This window comes from Protopterus annectens, chromosome 1.part1 (genome assembly GCF_019279795.1).
Source record: "Protopterus annectens isolate FY-2018-M chromosome 1.part1, PAN1.0, whole genome shotgun sequence".
NCBI lineage: Eukaryota > Metazoa > Chordata > Ceratodontiformes > Protopteridae > Protopterus > Protopterus annectens.
This window is the reverse complement of record NC_056726.1, coordinates 716,631,788-716,649,629: the sequence shown is the minus strand read 5'-3', so window position 1 is coordinate 716,649,629 and position 17,842 is coordinate 716,631,788.

The window sequence follows — 17,842 nt, the reverse complement described above, 5'->3', positions numbered from 1 at the left end:
ATCTGGTGGGGGATGCTGGCTATGCACTGGAGCCATGGATGATGACACCCATCAGAAATGCACACACAACCACACAAGAATGTCATAATGAGGCACACGCACAAACCAGGATTATTACAGAGTATGTGTTTGGGATGCTCATGTTATGGTTCCACTGCCTTGACATATCTGGTGTAGCCTTGCAGTACTCTCCAGCCACATGTGCACACATGTTCATAGTATGTGCCATGCTACACAATATGATCCTGCAGAAACAGCTGCAGCAGGCACAGCATGAGGAAGGGCCACACAGCCCACCACCATTGACAAGGTTCTCACAGACACAGAGGGACTCACAGGAGGAAGCCCCTGAGCCTGCTTCCATAGGCAGATGGAGGCATGCCCAGTATGCTCAAGCCTTGGCAAAGAGGCAACACATAGCACATACACTGGCACTGTAGGGACCCCAGGGACTAACACCTCTCTCTGACTCACACACACAGTAAAATGGATGAGACACACATCACATTACCTGTAACTTACCATGTATAGGCAGTGTACTGTGTGCATCCAACATAGGTGGCCCTCAAGCACCATCCTCACAACTGCTGCAAGCATAAGGTAAATCAGTCTTCTTAACAATAAATGAATGGATTAGTATGTTTTACTAGCATATCTATGGTAATGCATGCATGTATGCATGCAAGGAAATGGGATGGCCTACTGGCATAGCAGCACACAACTTACAGCTATGTAGGACACCAGGAAATGTCTGGCCAAAACTGGCTTCCACACACTATGCAGTAGTACCCAAGATGGCAAATCCCACTGCAGTATATGTGTGTGGACAACTAACTGGGGGGGGTCATAAGTCACAGGGATGGATGTCAGGGTGGGGGTCCGATACCCACCCCTCACACCCACACAGCAAGTCAGCTGTAGAAAACCACAGAGAAATGTCTGGTAAAGGGAAACAAATGGCAGCAATGTTGAATTACCCCCCTACAGACTCACACAGTGACAGCACAGCAGGACTCACAGCTGCAGTAAAGCTATGAAGGGTAAGAAGTCTGAAACTCAAATGTATGCCAGTACAATCTGACCTGGGCTCTTTACTGATATTCCTCTAGCTCCCAAGACAGGGCACATTAGTATGGTAAACAGAACCATAATGTAAAGCAAATATCAGCACAGTCTGTGCAAATGTGTACAGTTGACAGGTGTGCCCCCATATACCCACATAAATGCAGTAACATGTATGCTTTCAGGGAAATAGCAGCATAACACACATTGGCAGGGCTGTACCAATACACATGAAAACATGTTGCCTGTCCACAATATGCAGGGGTAAATGAGCTATGTGTATGTGTGGTGAAGTATGTACCACGGCCTCAAGCTCAATGCCAAAAAGTGCATTGTCATCCCTTTTGGTAAAAACTCTGTACACATGAACTACCACATAGGCGGTAGTTTACTTAACACTGAAAGTGTGATAAGAGAACTTGGGACACAGGTGGACAGTAGTCTCTCCTTTGATAATCACATCGTGACAGTAGTCAGAAAATCCTTCTACGTGGCACACCTCATCACAAAAGGTTTCTCATCCAGGAAAAAAGAGGTCATTGTTCCCCCTCTACTCATCACTCATTAGATCCATTATAGAGTACAATGCCCCTTTTGGTATGTACACAAGACATCTAGAACAACTAGAACCAATAGCCTAGTACCTACCTATGAACCTACGAACCTATAATATTGTCTGGATCTGGCCAGCATGTTCTCCTGGCAGTTGTCTTGTAGTGCCCTAGGTACAATGCTCCTTTAACAGGGTCATGTGCAGATAACTGTCATGCCAACTGTTATGCATTTCAGTGACACCCACTGCTCTGCCATTGACATACCTAGAAGTCCCAGTGCTATGTGGAATATACTACACATATTAGTGACATCTTGAAGGATGTGTAGCAGAGGTGCCAAGGCTTTTGTGAATATAAGTGCTTTTTGGTACAGTTGCCAGTGATCATTCTCCATAATCCTTTTTTCTTATGTGTGCTTTTACATATAATGGACATGCCTACACAGTTGAATGCACTCTGTACCCAGACCCATAACTCCCAACCTCTGACAGCAAGATGTCTGGACAAGGGCAGAAATAAAAGTAAGACAAAGGCAGAATGATAGGCATGTGTTATAAATATTGCCCTTACATACTGAGAAAGTTGGTAGGGTAAGGGGTTTGCAGTAGCTGGAATTGTCTGAAAGTTATACAGTCTGAAACAGTAATGTCTGTCATTATTTTGTAACATCACTCTTCAGTTATATGTAACTAACTTGCCATAAAAACACAAGTTTACATAGAAAGGATGAAACCTCTAGCCAAACACCTGAACAACCTGCCAAAAAAGTGCACAGGTGAGAGGTATGCCCACACAAGGATATGATATCTCAGGTTAGAAAGATACCACACAAGCAGGAGATCCCCAGCCAGTATATCCCCAGGTTGCTGGATTGTTTAGACACCGGTGTCATTCCTAAACTGGCTGCAGCACACCTCATAAATGGCCTTGTTGGGCAAGAATTTACATAGCTGCCCTCATAATATTGGTCTATGCATCATACAACTAGTATTCCACTGGTAAAGCACTGTGATGATCGGAGGATGTCTGGCAGTAGTTAATGACACAATACATTGCGGTTTCAGACTACAGATATGTCAGAAAATGTGTGCTAAGCAAACAAGTACCCTGAGGAAAGACCTGTGTACTCCTGAGAGGTAAGGCTGTAACGCACAAAACTCTGGACTGGAGTACACCTATCTCTGGAATGGTGTCCCACTCTAACTATAAAAGGTCACACTGGGCATGCTCCTACACTTAGACAATCACAGGACATGTTGGAACCCACATAGGAATATATGACTGTGCTGTGTATATATGTCTGTGCATACAGACAGCTATGTACACCTCAACTGTTCACACACACACATCAAACAGAATTAGCCTGAGCTAGCTGTAGGCGGCCCATATGTGATATATCTGCATCTGTTGCATGATATACACATGCACACATATATATATGGGCAACAGGCAACAGCATATGTCAAGCATACACACACACATAGATGTTGGGAAATGAAAGACAAACAGTGACAGAGAGAGAAAGAGAGAGAGAGATACAGGGGGACACAGACAGAGTGAGTCACACACACACACGGATACCCTGAATGGCATACAGTGATGACCTGTTGTGGAGAGTGGCATACCAGTTGTAAAGAGTTGTACTTGTCAGCATAAAAGGTGAGCCGCATTGTGTAACAGGTAACAGTACTGAGGCTGGGTTTATAATATCACATCACCTGCCTGTGTGTGTTTGTGTGTCTAAGTGTGTGTCCGTAGGTCTAAATATTAGGAGACTCTTCCCACTCAATACACTTCACATTGCTTTACGTCACAAGATCTGCTGCTGTCATTCACCTTAAAAGTACCATTGTACACCGATCACCCCTATAAACTCTGAAGTGTGTGCAATAACTGCATAATCATATAGTACAAATAACTAGATAGGTAGGGGTTCTAATCTCAATACTGGCAAGTGTGTGTGTGTGTGTGTGTGTGTGTGTGTGTGTGTGTGTGTGTGTGTGTGTGTGTATGTGTGTGTGTGTGTTTGACAGCTGTGTATGCAAGAGTGAGGGAGTGTGTGTTTGTAGCTGAAACAGTTTTAGGCCATTCCCACCCACAACACTTCCCAGTGTCCTACTTTATCAGTTCTACTGATGTCATTCCCCTTATTGGAACCTTTGGCCAGTTATCAGCCCAGTAAGCTCTGTAGCATGTGTGATAACTGTGTAACACTATGGTACAAGTCACTAGCTAGCCAGAGGTTATCATCTCAGATCTGCCAAATGAGTGTGTGTATATCTTTGTAAGAAAAAATACTTTGATAAGTCTATCACCCACTGCCCTAGTTTATCACTCCTGCTGATGTCATTCCCCTTATCAGCACCTCTGGCCAAGTGTCAGCCCAGTAAGCTCTGTAGCGTGTGCGATAGGTGTGTAACACTGTAGTACAAATCACTTCTAGACAGGGGTTCTAATCTCAGATGTAGCAAAAGAGTGTGCGTGTGTGTGTGTTCATAAGAAAATGTATTTTGATAAGTCTCCCACCCACTGCCCTATTTTATCAGTCCTGCTGATGTCATTCCCTTATCAGCACCTATGGCCAGGTGTCAGTTCAGTAAGCACTGTAGTATGTGTGATAACTGTGTAACACTATAGTACAAATAACTAGATAGGCAGGGGTTCTATCTCAGATCTGACAAATAACTGATTTCACCTTATAAAAACCTAGCCACACTACGCTCGGCTAATAAACTCCTTGTAGCCTTAACCAAATCACAGAATAAAGCTGGGGACTCATTATTTTCAAATTCTGTCGGGAAAATCTGGAATCAACTACCTCATGAAATAACAAACCTAGACTCTACATCCCTTTTCAAAAGACATATCAAAGAACATCTTAAAGCTCAATGGCTGTGTCCTTGTGCTAATCCTGACTGAAATTATTTCTCCTCTACTCCCAACTTCCCCCCTTTTCCCAACTGTGCCTCTAAACAACTTATTTTAATTGTTGACAGTTTTATCTTTGAGATTGTCTCTAACATTTTTTTTTCTCTTCTTCCCTACACCATGTTATCACATCTTGAGTTTTTTTTTGTATCTAACTGCAGAATGTTGCTTACCTTGTAATTTTATTGTTAACCAGCTATTTTCTGAAAAATTGTTGTTCTGCTTTTTTTGTTTCTGCTAATTCATACATAAGTCCACCTTTGTACTTGTTGTATTATGCTTAATTATTTTTTATTGTTAATGATTGTTTACTTCTTGTAATTGGAGCTTTTCTCCCCGGGCCTCTACTGAAAACGGATATTTGTCCAGCTAGACTAGCCCGGTCAACAAATGTAAAATAAAATAAAATAAAATAAAATAAATAAAGTGTGTATGTTTTTAGGAAGAAGTATTTTCGTAAGTTTCCCTCCCACTGGCCTACTTTATTAGTCATACTGATGTCAATCCCCTTATAGGTTCATAGGTCTGTACTAGGCTAATGGCCCTGGAGCCTTTACAAGCCTAGCCCATAGGAGTGCCCTGCCATTGTGCCACCCGACGTAAGTTCCCAGTGCCTTCATCAAGTAGAGCCACTGGAGTGATCCTTGGGGTGAACTTTCTATTACCCATCCACTCATCAAGATTTTTCTGGAACAGGGTCATCTAGGTGCTTTGCTTGACATGTATGGGCAGTCTATTCCAGGGCATGTGCAGTCTCTGCATAAGGAACCTGTCACTCCAGCATGTGCGTTTAATTGTGGTAATGAGGTCGAGGTCCCTTCAGTGTTTGGTGCAGAGGGATTGGGATGTCTTTAGATGTAGCATTTCTATAAGAGCTGTGTTAGACATGGCTTTGCAAGTCAAGCAGAGATCACCTCTGAGTAGGTGATATGAGACAGACAATAGCCTGAGTCTTTTGAGACTGTCTGTGTAGGACATGTGTTTAATGCTTAGGATCCACTTTGTGAGGTACTTCTGTGGCCTTTCCAGCTGTTGCAGGTGTCTAGTGAGGTACATGCCAAATGGGCCATTATACTTGATGATTGGTCTGATGAGGGAAGAGTACACAGAGGTGATGACCTCTTTCTTACTGGATGCAAAACCCTTGGTAATGAGATGTGCCACATAGAAGGATTTCCTGACCACAGTGGCAATGTGGTGGTTAAAGGAGAGGTTGCTGTCAACCTGTGTCCCCAGATCTCTTATAACACCTACAGTGTTCAATGGGGGCCCATTGATGTAGTACTTAGTGGGAACTGAGTTTTTACCAAAGGGGCTGATGATGAATTTTGTGGTGTTAAGCTTCAGGCCATGGTTTCCACACCAGTTCTGTAGGATGTCTGAATCACTTGTGGAGTTAATGATGGCTCCCAGCTTGCAGTTGTCTGTAAACTTGGTCAGCCAGAGTTCCTTTGTGTTGGCCTGGACTCCTGAAAAGTAGATGCTGAACAGGACAGTACCAAGGAGTGATCCCTGTGGGACTACACTCATGACTGGTTGTCAGTCTGAGTTGGAGCTCACTACTTTCACACTGTGTGTTCTATGTGAGCCACTTTGCAACCCCCCTAGTGATATAGGGGTCGATGCCTAGATTGGTGGGTTCATCAATAATTCCTGACTGAGGAATGGTATAAAGAGCCTTGGCCAAATTGATGTAGGCTGTATGCAGTGCCTTACTGTCATACACAGCCCTGGTGACTGACTCAAAGAAGTCAATCAGGTTGAGCAGGCATGATTTCCCTTTCACAAAGCCAAACTGTGTGGAGTCCAGAGTTAGGAGATTACCTATATGTTTGTCAATCAGGTCAGACTTGTCAGGCTAATGGGCTGATAATTCCCAGGGTCTGTAGTCAATTTTTGTACTCTTCTGTAGTCAATACCCCTTTATGGAGAGGGATGGTAGCAGTGCACCATTTGGGAGGGACAAAGCCTGAGATGAGGTTGTGACTGAACAGGACACACAGATGTGGTGCCAGGTATCTTTGTAGTTTATGTAGAACACAACAACAGTTAATTTTGGGTCCCATGGAAGCTGTATTCTTGCCTGTGGACAATGCTGGTTTAACCTGGGTGGCAGTAATCCTGATTGCCTGGCATTCTTCTGGCATTATGATTGTTCCCCTTGGGGGGAGAGAGGAGTAAAACTGAAACTGAATGTGTTGGCAAGAATGTTAGCAATATATGTTGGCTCAGTATAGGAGGTAGCTTTGTGCAGTTACTTAGAGCACTTCTGGGTGTTGCCATGGAGGTTCTTGATATAACTATCAAAGGTTTTGTGATTGTTGTCAGTGTCTGCTGCAATTCTGCCATCATACCTGGCTTTAGATGATTTCATGAGGGATCTAAAGTTGTTGTTGAGGCTAATAAGGGAGTTTTACCACTCTTGCGACTCCACCTTTTTTCTGCAACAGTTTCTTCCTTCTGTTGTACAGGTTATTAATGGCAGGGGACCACCAGATTGGCCTCCAGTGTTTGGAGGAGAATGTTATGGTTCTGTTGGGTATGGCTAGTTCCATGCATTGATGTACATGTTTGTACAGTGCATTTGTGTATGATTCGGCAGTCATGCAGGTATTTTCCATTAGCATGGGTGCTGTGAAGTTAGCCACCTCTGTTATAGGAGTCCAAATTTCCATTAGCATGGATGCTGTGAAGTTAGCCACCTCTGTTTTAGGAGTCCAAAGTCAGCTTTTAAGAAGTTTTCAAGGTGGTTACCTTTGCGGGGGGTGTGGGTGAGATGTAGATTTCCATGGTGATTACTTTATGTTGGATCTGACCAGGTATGAATTGACTACTGTTGTCAAGCAATGGTCCCATTTGTTAGTAATCAACACATATCAAGGATGTTGCTTCCTCTACTGGGTGTCAAAATGAGCTGGTCCAGGGCATTGGAACTGATGAATTCTAGGAAACATTTGGCCAGTGTATTGGTGCTTGAGCATCTTTCCCAGTTGATGGAGGGGTAGTTGAATTCTCCTAGTATGAAAGTGTTGGGTTGGACCTTGATAGATTCCAATGTGTTGAGGAATGTGGATTGAGAGTCTAGGGATGACCTAGATAGCACTCTTACCCAATGCCAGTTGTACCTGAAGTATCTCAGATGCATTATGCTGGGATTCTAGTCTGGAGGTGTGCATATCCTTTATGAATAGGGAGACACAACTGCCTTTGGAGCTGTGGTCCATGTTTTGGGGCTGACAGGTGAGGAATGAGTTATAGCCTGGTAGTGCATGGGTACTATCTGCTGCTGTAAACCAGGTCTCCATTACAGCACAAATGTCAGCATTCTCCATTTTGAGGAGTGGTTCAAGTGACTGCACCTCGAGATGTAGATGTCTTGTGTTGAGCAGCATAATCCTCAGATTGCATTTATGTATAGCTGTTACAGTGATAATTTGATTTGGAACACCACCTAAAAAGGCAATATAGCGGGTAGCAAGACACTTAGCCAGTACCTGGAAACCCAGGGGTGACAGATGCAGCCCATCTCTGGCAAGCCATCACAGTCTGTCAATCATGTAATCCCAAGAGGACAAATACTGGATCCCCTGAGAATGACACCAGACACTTAAGCCAATTGTTGAAGTAAATCATTTGTTGTTTGTACTGCGGTATCATTCTGGGTGACAGTAGTATACTGCTCAGGGCTACTGTCATACCTGCCTGGCCTACATAATCTGAGAGCTCCACCATGTCTCTTTTCATTTAGTCCAGGGAGGTGCATCTCAGGTTATTCACACACACATGGACAATGACAGAGTGTTACATGTAGTTGTTGTGGAGTGACCTGACTGGGTGTGTTATGTGTTGGATTCTGGCACCTGATAGACAGCTGACTGTTACCATCTCCATGTTCAACCTAGTGAGTTTCACATCTGTGTGCCTCACTATTGAGTCACCTATTATTACTGTATTGGGCAAGGTGGTTAGCCTTAAGGGCTTAGGCTGAGGGGCACACTGTGAAGGTGAGATATGTGTCCTGCGGTTTGTGCTGTGTTGTGGTAGAGTGGGTGTCTGTCTTGGTGGTCTCTGCTGTTTGCTAAATGTCTGTTGAGTGACTCTGTGAAGGTGGGTGTGTGGTTTGTGTTTGTATGTCAGAGCTGTGATAGTGGGTGTTCTGGAGGGGTATGTGTTCCATGTGGTGTGGTGCAGGTGTTGACCCTTCTCCTCTTGACCAGCTAGTCCAGTCTTTTCTGGAGAGTGCATATCTTCTAATTTGGTGATATAGGGGTATCTCTCACAAGTCTGAATGTTGGGAGTTGAGAGGAGAGGGTTGCCTGTGTACATGAGGCAGTTACAACAGTGCCTCAGAATGCCCAAGTGTCAGGTTAATATGCAAAAGAACAAAGAACTGCACTTTAAGCATGCCAGGAGGGGTGGCCATAACTACTAAGTACTGGAGCTAATTCCGTAAGGAATGACTACTGCTAATGGCTCTCGGATGTGCTAGAATAATTGATACAAAAACCTGTTGAATTGCAAAGCTATTAGGGTATTTGAAGTGCAAGAAAGAAAGAACTAACAAGATCTAAGGGAAAAACTGAAGGCAGGCTTTCTGGCACCTGTAATAGTTTACCTCAGCTGTGCAGTTATCAGCACCTTGGGCCAGTTGTCAGCCTAGTAATCTCTGTAGCGCATGTGATAACTGCATCACACAATAGTACAAATAACTTAGATAAGCAGGGGTTATTATCTCAATACTGACAAATACGTGTGTGTGTTTGTGTGGGAATCATGTACTGTGTGGGTTATACCATTTTGAGTTGTGTACCACCTTGTAAACTTCTCATCACCCTACTTTACTAGGCCTGCTGATGTCATTCACCTTAGAAGTACCTGGGGACGAGGTGAAATCATATAATCTTCATGGCACATCTGATAACCGTGTAACACTGTAGTAGGAATAACTAGATAGGTAGGGGTTCTAATCTCAATACTGGCAACTGTGTGTGTTTGTGAGAGAATATTTTAAGTTGTGTACCACCATGTAAACTGCCCATCAGCCTACTTTACTATGCATGCTGATGTCACTCACCTTAGAAGTACCTTGGGAGTAGGTGAAATCATGTAAACTCTGTGGCATGTCTGATAACTGTGTAACACTATAGTAGTAATAACTAGATCGGTAGAGGTTCTAATCTCAACACTGGCAACTGTGTGTGTTTTGGTAAAGATCACATCCTGTTTGACTGATACGATCTTCATGTGTGTACCATTCACGCCTGTTCACCACCTCCCAATGGCATTACTTTATATAGTGTGGTAACGGCATTCTACAGGCCATATCAGTCTTCTGTACAGATGTCTATGGAATATCCAGATGTTTGCAACTTATATGTGGTCTGTGTCCCTTAACAATGCCCATGTATGTGATATTGTTGCCAAATTAGCCACAGTGAGTGTAGTGACACACATGCCAGCATCAGGTATCATACCTGACTGAAACATCATGTTGATACAACGTCTGATACACGACCACTTGTCCAGGCTTGTAGGAGCAATACATGACTCCACATGCTATTTCTAGTGGGTTATTTTACCATCCATTAAGGCATTCAGAACATTATGTGTTCTAAGAGGCAGTGTGTTATGTCCCATGCATATAATCTATGTGGGCATGTCATGTGTATGTAGTACTATAGTACATCAAAGTGGAAATGCAGGTTTAATAATCTGTCTATAGCCAGCTGTGTTTGTGTTACTGTATGCACATCCCTTGTGTCAGTCCTTACTGTGTGTATACAAAGGATATACCATTTTGTCTCACTGTTCCATCCAGTGAACTCAAGAATACATACCACAAACCTGTCATACACAGTGTCATGCATGTCCTCATCAACTGCATCAGGCCTGAGTGTATGGGAAAGAACTGGCAGGGCCAACAGGTGTTGACAGGATAATCTTTTGCAGTTAATGTAATGTCTACGCTTGTGAGGGATCTGCTGACAGTACTGCAGTAACCTGTTCTGTATGTATAAGCCTGTGGTACTACACAAAACTGAGGTGACATGTCTGAAGGCTACCTGTCTGTGACAAGGGGTATGGATGCAAGAACACACTGTGTGACAACAGTGTCCCTCACACACTGTTGCATGCATAAACACCTGGTACATTTACATAGAAAGCTGTACCTTGTCTATGACATGGTCGGTGTATTCCCACTCTGCCATACTCCCTCTTGGTAATGTCTGCAGGACCACAACCTGCAGATACACAGACACCTGGAACACAAACAGAATACAGCATATCAAACTACATTCAGTCAGTGGTACTAACAGCAATAATGCATCCTGCCTAATAAGGTACATACACCTGTATGTATACCCATAACAAATGCAAGCAGACAGCACCTTACATAGTATTGCATACCTACACTGTACTATATTCATCCTGTGCATCAGACCCATATTAACATGTCCATGCATCAATGTTATGGATGACAGGGATGTGGCACGGGTATCATCATATGCAGAGGGTGTGGGGTAGGTTTGCCAGAGGCCTAGGCTGGACCATATGGTTGACATCATGTGTGTGTTTGGAGGGATATGCAATAGATGGGCTGTGCAGAGGTGCTGTGTGTGTCTGGAGGTGACCTGCCTATAATACAAATGTGTGTGTGTGTATGTATGCACACACTCACACCATATGGCTGCCCTGCACAGGGGTATGTTGAATAGCTGTGGACTGTACATGGCAGAGTGTCCAGTTCACCGTCTCCAGCCACGTACATGGGAACTGGTCCTGCCAGGGGTATCACTGGCACCACCAGACACAAGGTCAGATGCAGTACTGCTTCCTGATGGTGACTGCTGTCTGCTGAATCAGTGCCCATGATGGGACCGGCAAGGACCATGCCCCCATGGCCTGCTCTGGTGTGATGTAGACAGCAATCCCCCTTTGGTAGTGCTGGTGTCACCGACACTATGGGAGTGTGAAGGTGCATGCCCCTGTAGACTCTCAGCTGTTGTTGGTGCTGACCTACATCCATGTGGCCGATACCCATCTCCCACCACACGCTCTAGCACAGGCATGCCATGGTTGAGGATTGCCAAGATCTCACCCCACCGTCTGTTCATGACCTCAATATTTTGACATGTGGCCTCAACAAGGTGATGTATGTTGCCACGTAAATCAAGAAGACTTGCATCCACCACCCGGAGTATTTGTCTGGTGTGGCATTCACTACGTGCCTGTGCATCCATGACAGCCCAAAACATGCATCTGGTGACACCTGCTCTGACACTTGTGACAGCAGCTTGATGAGCAGCAGTGCTCCTGTGAGCACCCCTGTCCATCCACCTGTGTGGGACCTTGCCTGCACTCTGGCTATGGCCAGTGTCTGCACTCACACCTCAATAGTCACCATGTTAGCTTGTTCCATGCGACAACCTGCCAACTGTCCATCATATGTGGCCATTGGTGACAAGGTATGTGTGGGCATTGTCACTGTGTGTGGGGGATGGTGTGGACAAGAGTGGGATGCCAACCAATGGCACAGATTCAGCATCTGACAACTCCACCTGTACCTCACTATTCCTATCATCATTGTCAGTTTCTGCAGAGACAATTGCATCAGTTTCCAAGTGGGAGGGACCCTGAACCCCATCACCACCTGTGAGGGAAAGACAACATATGCACATTAATACCTGCACTTTGAGGTTGGCTGGTACATACAGGCACACACACACACACACACACACACACACACACACACACACACACACGCAGACACTTACAGGTGAGGTGGCACAAATCTGTTACACAGACTTCACATTACCCAAATGGTGACATGCATGGCACACTACCCTCAACATCATGCATTTTACTACATGTAACTAACAATATAGAGCTATGGGATACATGAGTAGTGTTAGTAGGTGATGGCCCTTCCCCAGCACAGACTGCACATATGTACACATCATTGCAGTTCACCTGTATAGTACAGTTTCAAGTACTACAGAACATGCCTCACAACTGTACAGATACTCGTAGGATGTGTAGATGTCTGGTTCATATGTTTGCTCTGTTTCTCATAACCCCTGTGTTTGTCTGATACATAACTGAGATGATCTGAGGAGTGATGTCACTGATTAATGACATGCATTTGAGTTTCATACCTCCAAACCAGCAGTAAATGTATAATCACATAATTCCTGTTATACCACCAACCTTCAAAGCTTACAGTGGATATGATAAATGTAAACAACCCTGTTAACATGCCATGTTCTTGTAATATATAAGATGAGACTACAATAATGCATTCAAATATTTTACCCACCTTTAATGTGACAAATGGCCTGTGCAATCCAATCAATAAACAAATATGTCACGTGTAAAATATGACTAAATTATGTACAATATGGTGGTTGCATAAGTGTGCACACCCTTAAAATTATACTTTGTTGAAGCACTTTGTAAATGACTTACAATATTCACCTTTCTGGGGAAGGAGTCTATCAGCATGGCACATCTTGACTTGGCATTATTTAGCCACTCTTCCTTCAAAAGGTCTCCCAATGCTGTCAGATTGCAAGGGCAGCTCATGTGTACAGCCCTCGTCAGGTCACACTGGGGTTTTGCTACATGTTTAGGTCTAGGCTTTGGCTGGGCCAATTAATAACCATGAGTAAGTTCAGGTTGAGCCATTCTTAGGTATCATTAGATGTATGCTTTGGGTTGAAGTCTGACACCCCTCCTCATCCTTAGCATTCTTACAGACACCTGATGGATGCGGGCCAGACATGAGTGTCATTTTGAACTGTTCAGAATTCCCACCACTGTGACTATGGGCCCAGTTCTGGCTTTAAAACAGCAACCCCACTGCAGGCCAATGCCACCAGCATGATTGACCATGGGGATGGTGGGCTTCAGGTGAAGAGAGGTGTTGCTTGTGCACCACACGTACCTTTTGGTATTGTGGCTGTGAGGTCAATCCATAGTCTCATTATACCATAACACATTTTCACACATGCCTTTGGGAGACTTGATGTGCTGTAATGCAAGTTGTACCCACCCCCTGGATATTTTTTGGTGTGGGGAAATGTTTCCATCTTCTGACCCTACCCCATAGATTAGACTTATTCAGAATATGGCAGATTGCTCTCACATGTAGTACACAACACCAGTACTTGCAAGACTGCTCTCACATGTAGTACACAACACCAGTACTTGCAAGACATTCCTGCAACACCTCAGTGTTGCTATATGTCTCCTTGCAGCTTCCCTGACCAGGTATGGACATGTCTTTTCATCACTTTTGGAGGGATGTCAGGTTCTTTTCAACAGCACTGTTGTCCCGTATTCAATCCACTTTTTGATGACTGTCTCCACTGTGTTCCATGGTGTATGCAATGCTGTAGTAATGTTGTTGTACTCTACTCCTGAGTGATACCTTTCAAATATGAGCTCCCTTTGCTGTTTTGTAAGCTGTCTGCAGGCCATGGCTGTTGCTGTTGCATGCAACTGAGCAAATGTCACGAATATCCTACTTGGACAGCAGACTTTTGTTTGGTGTTATTCAGAGTGCCTTTACTTTATGGTAGGTGTGTACCCAAGCAGCCTGAATGCTGTCAGTAAATCACAAGCTGCTGCAATAAAATGTTGTTTGAAGGGTGTGCACACATATACATCCAGCTCATTGTAAGGTTTGTATACTTCATATCTGGTGCACAACAGATTGGTTGGTTGTACAAGTGTTCATGTTATGGGTTACATTAAAGGTTGGAAAAGGTGTGAACTGACATATTGTGGTCTCAATTTGTATATATCACAAACACCTGGCATTTTTACAGGGGTGTGTACACTGTTCATATCCACTGTATAAGAGTGATATTTCACACATGTCCCTACCTTAGGCCACTTGTCCCCCCATTTTGCTGGTCTCCGTCCAGAAGTCTTGCACTGACAGGTTGATAGGTATGCTACAGGAATGTTACATTCTCTTCAGATAGGCCCCCTGTAGTGACCACTGTGATTCAATGCAGTTAACCCCACCACAAGTGAACATGCACATAAAGCAATACAGCTATGAGTGACAGTTGTGTGCATGGCAAATTGCATGCCCTTCACATGCCTGGGGTATTGGCAAACCACAACAGAAGAATCCCATACTCACCAGCTTCAGGCAGCTGTCGCACATGCAGACCAGACGGACCTAGGTAGTTGTGAGAGAGAGGTATTGTCAGCAGACTCACATGTGGCATTGGTACAAGATGGATGCAGCATGTCAGCACATTTACAGTACAACCCCCAATACTGCACAATTTGATGACCTTCACCATAGATGTGCACTTCTGCACATTAAAAAACCCCATCCACAACTGCAATCTGACCTGACACATGCGTGTAGATACTCTAAAGATACAAGTATGCCAGCTACACTAGTCGAGTAATCTCCACTGGGACATTACCTGCACGATCCTCGTCCATTGTCTGGGTGCCACCCACCTCCTGCATGTGGGGGTCTGTACCCTGATGTTGTACTGGGATGGGTGCGTCAAGGCTGGTGAGGAGCTCCTTGGTGGCTGTCAGTGGGGGCTGCATGGCTGGGCCCCCACCTGTGGCTGTGCAGTCCCTGGCCACGGCAGCAGCCCTTTGCCAAGCATGGCGTATGAGCTCGGTTGCATGATGCAGGACTTGCTCTTATGTACGTGTGTGCAGGCTGACATCATTTACCCTGTGGACAAGGTCATCCCACAGGGAGGTCCTCCCCCTCAGATGTTGCTGGCTACAGCCAAACATTATTGCATGGTTCTGTAGTATGGCTTCTATGATTATGGTTGTCACAGCTGCTGAAAGATTTGCCCTTCACTGATGCGACATTGCACTTGGAAGACATAAACAGGGAAACACATCACAGGACCTCATACATTTGGCAACAGTATGTACAGAACCTGCAGATGTACATTGAATACCAGTAGCCATCACTCACAACCACACCATGCCCCAGTAATCTATCTGCACAGTATCAGTTTGCATTGCACACCTGGTCCTGATGTGTCATATTCTCCCCAATGAGGGCCAGTTAATAGCAGAAACCTCTATTCCTCATTCAGGTTTGTGTAGAGGGATGACATGGGGGACAAAGCTTCAGAATTGGGTACAGATTGTATGTCATTACTGCTGTTATACACATGTGGAGTTGCTAGATTGACAGGGTTCATCTGGACATGCATTTACTGAGTGACTTGACATCTGACAGTGATATGCCTCTGACATACCTATCAACTGGCATGTTGTCCACAGAGTGGCCAGAGGTTTGCCTATTATGTTTGGTCAGTTCCTGAAACAATGTCTGTTTTTGTGGGGTTGGTAGGTTAATATGAGGACTGTAGTCACTAACTGTTGACATTCATTGGTGTTCCACACATCATATCCTTCAGGGATGTTATGTTACAACAACACATGTAACACTGGCTACTGTTTCAGTTTGTAACACCATTATGTGTGATATGTCCATCTTTCTGGCCCCCTGTCTCCCAAGTATGTCATGCAGTGTCCAGATGTCCTGCACTATGAGGTGCAGAGTTATGGTATATCATTAATTACCGACTGTACTCAAGTTATCATCCCAGTGACCTAGCAGACTCCTGGCTGTGGTATGCGACAGTGGCCAGGATTATGGTTCCACATCCAGGAAATTCTGTAGAAATCTGTACATGTGACAGTTATGTATGTCTGACCATTGTGAAAGACTGCCAAGATTGTGTATCAATGTTATGTGTAGATGTTTGTTGGGCTGGGTAGGGAGACTAGCAGATGTGAGTGCCATACATCCCAAGTATGTCATGCAGTGTCCAGATGTCTTGCACTATGAGGTGCAGAGTTATGGTATATCATTAATTACCGACTGTACTCCAGTTATCATCCCAGTGACCTAGCAGACTCCTGGCTGTGGTATGCGACAGTGGCCAGGATTATGGTTCCACATCCAGGAAATTCTGTAGAAATCTGTACATGTGACAGTTATGTATGTCTGACCATTGTGAAAGACTGCCAAGATTGTGTATCAATGTTATGTGTAGATGTTTGTTGGGCTGGGTAGGGAGACTAGCAGATGTGAGTGCCATACATCCTTTATGTCAGCACATTTACAGAATGTGGATGCTGCTATGGCTGCTGGCAGTCCATAAGGTCTGTATGCTTGTAGGGGCAGATTGTGACATATCCTGTAACACCTAAGGATTCCCAGTATACTGTGACTTTGGCCAGTATATATCAGTGTAGTGTGTGACTAGCAATCAGGATATGTTTGTTCAGACAGTCGTTTTCTGGAGTTCATTTTGGGTACTGGTATGTTGCTGTGACTGTGGTGCAAATGTTTTTGGGTGGACATTTTTGCACAGTTATCTACTTTTTACAACAGTTCCATCCTAGTAGTAGTGAATGCTATATTTGAATATACATGGGTAATTGCCCAGAGCTGATGTGAGGGAGTGTCTTGTTACTCTTTCTGTGCTCCATAAGGTGCTGTGTGACATGTGTGGCAGCTGTCAGGGGATATCCATTCTGTTACATGACTGCAGTCATACCTCTACACAGTCCAGAGGCCTAGACACTGTCCAGATGCATGGCTCATATGTTTGGTCTGTTCCCCAGACAGTCATTGTCCTTGGCTAATCAGTAGGATACTTCAGGGAATGCAGTCAGTACATGCTAACATCCACTGGTGTTACTGACTTCATATCCCTCAGAAAGGATATGTGACAACAAATCCATTAACACAAGTAACTGTCTACATTTATAACAGCAATATGTCCAATATACCCCTGTGTTTGGGCCTCTGTCCCCCAGTTATATCAGGCTTTGTCCAGATGTCACGCACTAAGAGGTTCAGATGTATGTAGTATCATTATTTATTTCCTTCAGTCCTGCTACCATCGCAGTGATGTCATAGACCCCAGATATGTAACAAGTATGTGGCCATAGATGTGAGGCCTGTGCCAATACATTCTGTGGGAAACTGTACATTTGAGAAGTCTGTGTATGTCTAGCCATTGTTAACAGACTGTCAGTATTGTGTAACAGTTTAGTGTGTACACTTTCTATCTGACTTTGCATGCTGCTCTGGTTTCGGATTCCCTATCGCCTGTATATGTTTGTACTGGCAGACAGTGACATTCCCGTAACACCTCAAGATTCCCACTACAGTGGGAATTGGGGCAGTATATGTAGGGGTAATGTGTGAGTGGCAAACATGATATTGTTGCTCATACAGTCATTATACTGTAGTGTTCAGTTTGCTTACTGGTATGACACTG